Source organism: Pelodiscus sinensis, chromosome 31, assembly GCF_052426305.1.
Source record: "Pelodiscus sinensis isolate ZL-2025 chromosome 31, ASM5242630v1, whole genome shotgun sequence".
NCBI lineage: Eukaryota > Metazoa > Chordata > Testudines > Trionychidae > Pelodiscus > Pelodiscus sinensis.
The window spans coordinates 3,856,649-3,864,866 of record NC_143082.1 but is presented as its reverse complement, the minus strand read 5'-3'; positions in this window follow the sequence as shown (position 1 = coordinate 3,864,866).

Here is an 8,218-nt window from a genome sequence, read left to right as displayed (position 1 = left end):
GGGGGGGGTCCATTTCGTGGGGGGCAGTTTGTGTGTGAATGGGGGAGGGGTAGTTGCGTATGGACTTCATGGAGGCATGGGGGTGGAAGATCCCGGGGGGGGGTCAGGGCTGTGCACGTCAGGCTGGCATGTGGGTGTTGCAGCTGGGAAATACCCAGGAAGCCTGACTCCCAGCACTCCCCTGCCCTAGCCACTAGGCTCCACTCCCCTCTGAGAGCTGGGGATAGAACCCAGGAGTCCTGGCTCTGAGCCCCTCCCCCCAGTGTAGCCGCTAGACCCCTCCCGCCCCGCTTGTGCTGCACAGACCCAGACGAACGTGGGCTGGGCGAGGTGGGGGGTGGCAGACACGGGCAGCTGATGCTGGCCCCCGGGAAGTAAGCGTTAGGTCTGGCAGTGCTGGGGGTGGGGGCCTCTGGCGGTTGCGGGGGGGCTCTGTACATGGGGGGCTCTGCACGGGGGGGGGCTCTGGGGGTTGCGGGGGGGCTCTGTGCGGGAGGGGCTCTGGGGGTTACGGGGGGTCTCTGCACGGGAGGGGCTCTGGGGATTGCGGGGGGCTCTGTGCGGGGGGGCTCTGGGGGTTACGGGGGGTCTCTGCACGGGAGGGGCTCTGGGGGTTACGGGGGGCTCTGCACGGGAGGGGCTCTGGGGCTTATGGGGGGCTCTGCATGGGGGGGCTCTGGGGGTTGCGGGGGGGCTCTGTGCGGGAGGGGCTCTGGGGATTGCAGGGGGCTCTGTGCAGGGGGGCTCTGGGGGTTCTGGGGGGTCTCTGCGCGGGAGGGGCTCCAGGGGTTGCGGGGGGGTCTGTGCAGGGGGGCTCTGGGGGTTACGGGGGGCTCTGTGCAGGGGGGCTCTGGGAGTTGCAGGGGGGGCTCTGTGCGGGGGGGCTCTGGGGGTTACGGGGGGCTCTGTGCAGGGGGCTGTGAGGGTTATGGGGGGCTCTGTGCAGGGGGGCTCTGGGGGTTGCAGGGGTGGCTCTGTGCGGGGGGGCTCTGGGGGTTACGGGGGCTCTGTGCAGGGGGGCTCTGAGGGTTGCAGGGGGGGCTCTGTGCGGGGGGGCTGTGGGGGTTACGGGGGGCTCTGTGCAGGGGGGCTCTGGGGGTTGCAGGGGTGGCTCTGTGCGGGGGGGCTCTGGGGGTTACGGGGGGCTCTGTGCAGGGGGGCTGTGGGGGTTACAGGGGGCTCTGTGCAGGGGGGCTCTGGGGGTTATGGGGGGCTCTGTGCAGGGGGGCTCTGGGGGTTGCAGGGGTGGCTCTGTGCGGGGGGGCTCTGGGGGTTACGGGGGTGGCTCTGTGCAGGGGGGCTGTGGGGGTTATGGGGGGCTCTGTGCAGGGGGGCTCTGGGGGTTGCAGGGGTGGCTCTGTGCGGGGGGGCTCTGGGGATTACGGGGGCTCTGTGCAGAGGGGCTCTGGGGGTTGCAGGGGTGGCTCTGTGCGGGGGGGCTCTGGGGGTTACGGGGGGCTCTGTGCAGGGGGGCTCTGGGGGTTGCAGGGGGGGCTCTGTGCAGGGGGTGAGCTACACGGGCCAAGGGGCTGTCGGTGCAGCTAGAACGGGCCCTGGGAAGTTGCTCTTGCGCCGGGCTGGGTGGGCTCTGCTGGGCCAGGGCCAGAGGACGGGGCATTTCGGGAGAGAACCCGGGGGGGGGGATCTGCCCCCGGGGGTTGCTTAGCCCATGTGCAGGGACTCTCCCGCCTCCCTCGGAACTAGCTGGGGCCAGCCCGTGGTGTCCTAGGGCCGGATGGGCAAGGCAGCCCCCAGGCCCCAGCCAGCCCATCCCAGCTGGGCACCTGGCCCCGGAGCTCCCCTGCCCTGCCCCCCATTCAGTTGGAGGCTCTGCCCCATACAATTTCCAGATGTGGCCCGCAGGACAAAAGATTTGCCCACCCGTCCTAGTGATCGGGCCCCACGGCCAGCCCCACGGCCAGCCCCACGGCCAGCCCCTCGGCCAGCCCCACGGCCAGCCCCACGGCCGGCCCCACGGCCAGCCCCACGGCCAGCCCCACGGCCGGCCCCACGGCCAGCCCCACAGCCGGCGGCCCCACCCTGCGGCCAGTGGGGGAGGGCTGAGCAGTGGTTGCCCGGAGCCCCAGCCCCCAAGAGTCCCCGCTAGCCCCAGGGTGCTCCCTGGCTGGGGATTTCACCCCCTTGACTGCTGGAGCGTTAGAGCCAGGCCTGGGGAGGGGCGCAGGGCTCCCGACACTCCTGCCAGCGCCCTGGTTCCTGGGCCGCCACGGTACGGGGAGGCCAGGCAGCTATACATGGCAAAGCTCGTCGGGGCTGGGGGGGGGGTTGGCGCCCGGCCTGGCTCAGCCACCGCACGGCCCAGCCTCACGTCATCAGTCAAAATTAGCCACTTGCCAGGTTCCTGCAGCATCCGAGCCTCTTGTGCCCCGAGCTCAGGGTGAGTCAGCCTGCGCTGGCCTGGGCCGTTACCCCGCTGCGGCCAGGAAACACGCATGTGCACACGCATCACGGGTGTGTAAGGGGCGTGGGGGGCACAGGATCAGCCCCTCTCCCCACCCCTCTCGCCGGCCTGCCCCAGCTCACAGGCCCAGCAGCCCCAGCTCAGAGGGAGCTGGGCCCCAAAACCCACCCCCAGCGGCCGCCAGCCCCTACTGGGCTTCCTTGGGCCGTGGCCTGCCCAGGCGAGGGTCCTGCAGACACGGTGGCAGGGCTGCCCTGGGAGCAGCTGGTGCCCAGCCCCTCTGTCCCACGCTCCTACCGGGCAGCCCTGGCAGCACCGCGGGGTCTCCCCGGCCAGGGCCTCCCTCCTCCCCAGCCTCCTCCGTGCCCGCCTGCTGTGCCCACCTGCCCTCTCCACGCTTGGGCAAGGACTGGCCTCAGCTTGGGGGGCAGCATCTTCCCTGCTTCCCAGCACTGCCCCCCAAAGGGGTCAAAGCACCCCGGCGGCCTTAGCCCCAGATGGGGAAACCGAGGCACTGAGCAGGGAGGGACTCACGCAGGGCGCCCGCCCGGCCAGCAGTAGAACCAGCTTTGCTCCAGGGCTCTGGCCATTAGGCCACGGGGAGGGAGGGAGTATGGTCTGTACACACTGGGGGACACGGTCTGTACACGGGGGGGGGGACAAGGTCTGTACGCACTGGGAGACACAGTCTGTTTGCACTGGGGGGGACACGGTCTGTACGCACTGGGGGGGACACATGGTCTGTACACTGGGGGGACACGGTCTGTACACACTGGGGGGACAAGGTCTGTTTGCACTGGGGGGGGGACACGGTCTGTATGCACTGGGAGACACAGTCTCTTTGTACTGGGGGGGACACGGTCTGTACGCACTGGGGGGTAGATGTGGACTATACATGCTGTGGAGAGGCACATGGGGCTCATACACGCTGCATGTGGGGGGAAGGGAGAGGACACGACCCGTTCTCATGGTGTTTGGGGGTACAGGACCTGCACACGCCACGTGAGGGACGGGGACACGGTCCATACACGCTGTGTCAGGGGTGGGGGACGTGGCCCATACGTGTTGCAGGGCAGGGAAGGCCGGGCTCATAGGCTGTGTGAGGTGCAGGAAGGGGACGTGGCCCGTGGGTGCTGGGTTTAGGGGAGCGTGGCCTATGGGCACTGAGTTTAGGGGGAGTGTGGCCCATGGGTGCTGGGTCTGGGGGGAGCATGGCCCATGAATGCCTGGTTTGGGGGACGTGGCCTGTGGGCACTGGATTTGGGGGACGTGGCCCATGAGTGCCAGGTTTGGGAACTGTGGCCCGTGGGCATTGGGTTAGGGGGACATGGCCAATGAGTGCCTGGTTTGGGGGACATGGCCCGAGGGTGCTGCATTTGGGGGGGCCATGACCCATGGGAATTGCATTTGGGGGGCTGTGGCCCGTGGGTGTTGCACTTGGGGGGGGCCATGGCCCATGGGCACTGCGTTTGGGGGGCTGTGGCCCATGGGTTCTGCGTTGGGGGGCCGTGGCTCATGGGCACTGTGTTTGTGGGGCTGTGGCCCATGGGTTCTGCGTTGGGGGGCCGTGGCTCATGGGCACTGCATTTTGGGGGCCGTAGCCCATGAGCATTGCCTTTGGGGGGCTGTGGCCCATGGGCACTGCATTTGGGGGGCCGTAGCCCATGAGCATTGCCTTTGGGGGGCCGTGGCCCGTGGGTGCTGAATTTGGGGGGCCGTGGCCTGCCCACCCATTGGTGAGCGGCACATGGCCTGGCCGTGCTGCGAGGGCTGAGCAGCAGGGATCCCCGCCAGGGCGCCTGCCTCCCTTGTTAATACACTCATGGGTCTGGTGCCTGGGAATCTAACCGGCTTCCTCCCGCCCCCCGACTCCCTGTGCCTTGGCTGGGGAGCCCCCACCCCGCCCTGCATCCCTGCTACCTCCCCGGGGCCCAGCGAGCCATATAAAGGCTGAAAAGGCTCCGAGTTGGCTGCAGCCAGTGGTGTTTATAGAAGAGCACATGGATTTGGCAGGGGCTATGCCCGCCCCCCCGGCCCGCGCTGCCTGCCGCACGCTGCCGGGCGCCTTGGACTCTTCCCAGATTTATGGGGAGCGAGCGAGAGGGGCGCAGGGGAAAAGCAGCCAGGAGGGCCGCGGGACTTATAAGGCAAGCACTGAGCGAGGGCCTGGGCCGGAGGGAGCCTCCTTACAGCATCCGCAGGGTGATTTAAAGACACAGGAACGTGAGCCGGGGGGACATGGCCCCCAGGGCGGGGTGCACCCCCGCAGCTCCTAGGGGCTGGGAGCTAGTGGTGACAGCAAGGGATGTGAGACAGGTCTGGGGCCTGGGCCCAGCTGTGCAGGGGCAGTGGGGTCTAGTGATTAGAACAGCATGGTCTGGGAAGCAGCAAGGTCTAGTGGTTAGAGCAAGAGGCGCCGGGAGCCAGGAGTTACCACTGGGGGCTAGTGGTTAGCAGCAGTGGGCGGGGCAGGAAGCCAAAGGTGCCCATCTCTTTGAGAACCCGAGCCGCCGGGCTGGCAGGACAAGCCGGGCCCTGCCTCGGAGGGGGGCACGGCTCCGGGCCGGAGGGGAAAGAGACCCCGGGCTTTGGTTCTGGCCGGACGAACCTCAGCGAGAGCAAAGCCAGTGCCCCCCCATCCCTGGCATGAGGGGAGGGTGCTGGGCCTCCGGTGGCACCCAATTCCCACTGACTCGGAGGGTCCCTGCAGGGCGGAGAGACACTGGTGGGGGTGGGGTGCTGTCCCAGCTGTGGCCCCACTCCGGGGTCCCGCAGGGGGTTGGAGCTGCCTGGACTCCGCCCAATGTACCGCAGTGACGGGGAACGAGGGCTGGGAAGTGGGGGGACGCGCTGCCCCTTTCCGGCCCATCCGAGTGCCCCGCTGAGCCGTGGGGCAGCCCCCCAGCAGCCGGGGCTCCCCGCTCTGGCTCCACTGGCCCATAACCGGCCTGACCCAAGAGGTGGCGCCGGGGAGAGCAGCTCCAGCCGCACCTGCCCGTGCCCGCCGATCTCGCCCTGGCCTGGGGGGGCCGCTCCCTCGCCGGCCCTGTCTCCTCTCTCCCTGCCCCCCTCCGCCCCTTCTCGCTCGGACACCCGCCGGCTCGGTCCCCGCCCTGAGCCCAGGGCAGCAGAGCTTCCTCCCCTCCCCCCAGCCCTCGGGGCTCCCACGGGGCTGGGCACAAACCAGCGAGGGATGCTCCATCTTTCCTTGGAGTCCCCGCCGGGCGCCCAGGTGGTTTGCAGGGGGCAGATCGCACTGGGCGCAGCACCCCGCTCCGGGCACCGAGGGTTGGTCCGACACCCCCGGGCGGGAGGGTCCCAGCGGCCGGCCCCGTGCCGTGCCGAGAGCCTGGTAGCGCAGACATAGCGCTGGGCTCGCTGCTCCGCCCTCCGCACAGCCCGGCTCCCAGCACGGCAATGCGGCCACCTCTAGGGTGGAGCACGGGGCAAGTCGAGCCCGCTCGTGGGAGAGGGTCCGAGCAGAGGAGAGGACGTGCGGTTCTCTCCGAAGGAGCCACCCATGAGCAGCCGGCTGCCCCTTGCCCAGCTGAAGGCCACGCAGGACGACTGGCCTTGTCCACAGGGCTGATCCTTATAACCCCCTGCACACACGAGCCATTCTAACAATGGGGAAACCGAGGCACAGGGCTGGGAAGGGACCTGCCTGGGGTCACACAGTGAGTAAGTGGCAGAGCAGGGATTACACCCAGGATTCTTGATGTCCAGGCCTCTGCCTGTTCTAATCACTAGACCACGCTCTCCTCTGTCTCCCACAGGCAAGGCAAGAACGTAGGAGTCCTGGCTCTCAGCCCCCTGCTCTAACCACCAGACCCCACTCTCCGCCCAGAGCCGCAGCAACACGGGACTCCTGACTCCCAGCCTTTAGACACCCTCTCCCCCTCCCGCCTGGCTGGCTCTCTGGCCATGTGCACTGCCGCCTACGGCATCTTTCGGCCTTTCCCCGTCAATCGAAGCCTGAGACTAAATTGGCCGATCTTGGCAGCTCTTCAGATCAGATTTAAGCCCCTCAATATAATCTTTCTCTAGGTACCCATGTGCAGGTCTCCAGCTGGGCCCAGTGCAGCAAGAAAGGGCAGAGTTAAGGTGATGTGTTTGCCTTAACATTGCTTAGGTGACATTAGGGCTTGAGGAGTGAACTGGATCTCTTCAACTGCAGACCTCAAAGAAGAGTGCTGTCATCATCCCCATGGGGGATGGGGAAACTGAGGCACCGGAGAAACGGCAACTTGCCCAAGGTCACTCAGCAGCACCACAAAGAATGGAGTGCAGGTCTGTACAGACATCAAGAGTGCATGTGGGCATGTGGGTCTGTACAGACAATACTTGTCTGTATGTGTGTGTCTAGACTCTTTCTCTCCACACGAGTACAGACATCAAATATGCGTGTGTGTGTGCGTGCGCGTGCACAGATCTGTACAGACAGCACATGTGTGTGCACAGATCTGTACAGACAACACGTATGTGCATGCTCAGATCTGTACAGACAGCATGTGTGTGTGCACAGATCTGTACAGACAACACGTGTGTGCATGCTCAAATCTGTACAGACAGCACGTGTGTGTGTGTGTGTGTGCATACATGTGTGTGTGTGCACGTGCACAGATCTGTACAGACAGCACATGTGTGTGTGCATGCACAGATCTGTAGACAGCACGTGTGCATGTGCGCAGATCTGTAGACAGCACGTGTGTATGTGTGAACGCACAGATCTGTAGACTGCACGTGTGTGCACGCACGCACAGATCTGTACAGACAGCACGTGTGTATGTGTGCACGCACAGATCTGTACAGACAGCACGTGTGTATGTGTGAACGCACAGATCTGTAGACTGCACGTGTGTGTGTGCACGCACAGATCTGTACAGACAGCACGTGTATGTGTGCACGCACAGATCTGTACAGACAGCACGTGTGTATGTGTGAACGCACAGATCTGTAGACTGCACGTGTATGTGTGCACGCACAGATCTGTACAGACTGCATGTGTGTGTGCACACAGATCCGTATAGATAGCACGTGTGCGTGTGTGCATGTGCGCAGATCTGTACAGACAGTGCGTGTGCGTGTGCATGTGCGATCCCCCTCCCACAATCTTATCAGCAGATTTGAACTGGGTCCTGGTGAGGCCCGAGCTGGAGGCAGTGGCGAGGTTGATATTTACGAGGGTGCGTTTGGGTTGGCAGCCCTGATGGGGCTGGGAGCGAGGGGCTTGACTCTGAGCTCAGCAAAGCTGGCGTAAATCAGGCAAACTCCGCGTGAGGGCTAAGCCAGCCCAGGCTAAAGGGGAACGGGCCTTTGTTTTATCACATGCCAGGGCTCAGTTACATTCCACTGGGGCCTGCCGGGGCTCTTATGACATAAATGGGGGGGTCTTCACACCACTCCTGTGAGGCAGAGCAATTATCCCCACAATAGATGGGGAAACCGAGGCACGGAGGGCTAAGTGACTTGCCCAAGCTCCTACAGGAAGTCTGTGTCAGAGCAGGACATAGACCCCCCATCCTTCCTCCACTGACCACACCAGCGTAGGTGCCAGTCAGGCAGCCTCGGTGTTAATGCTGCCCGTTAGCAACGCCAGCCCGCCGGGAGCTGCCTGGACGTGCGAAGCCCTTCCCCGCTCAGCCTCTCTGCCCATGTGGCCGCTGAGAGGATCTGGAGTCTGATCTATTCCACAGCTGGTTCAAAGGAGCACGGGGGGGGGGCAGGGGGGGGGGCTAGTCTCCCGCTGATGGTTTCAAAACATTCCTGACGGGGAGACAAGTGACCAGCCAGGGG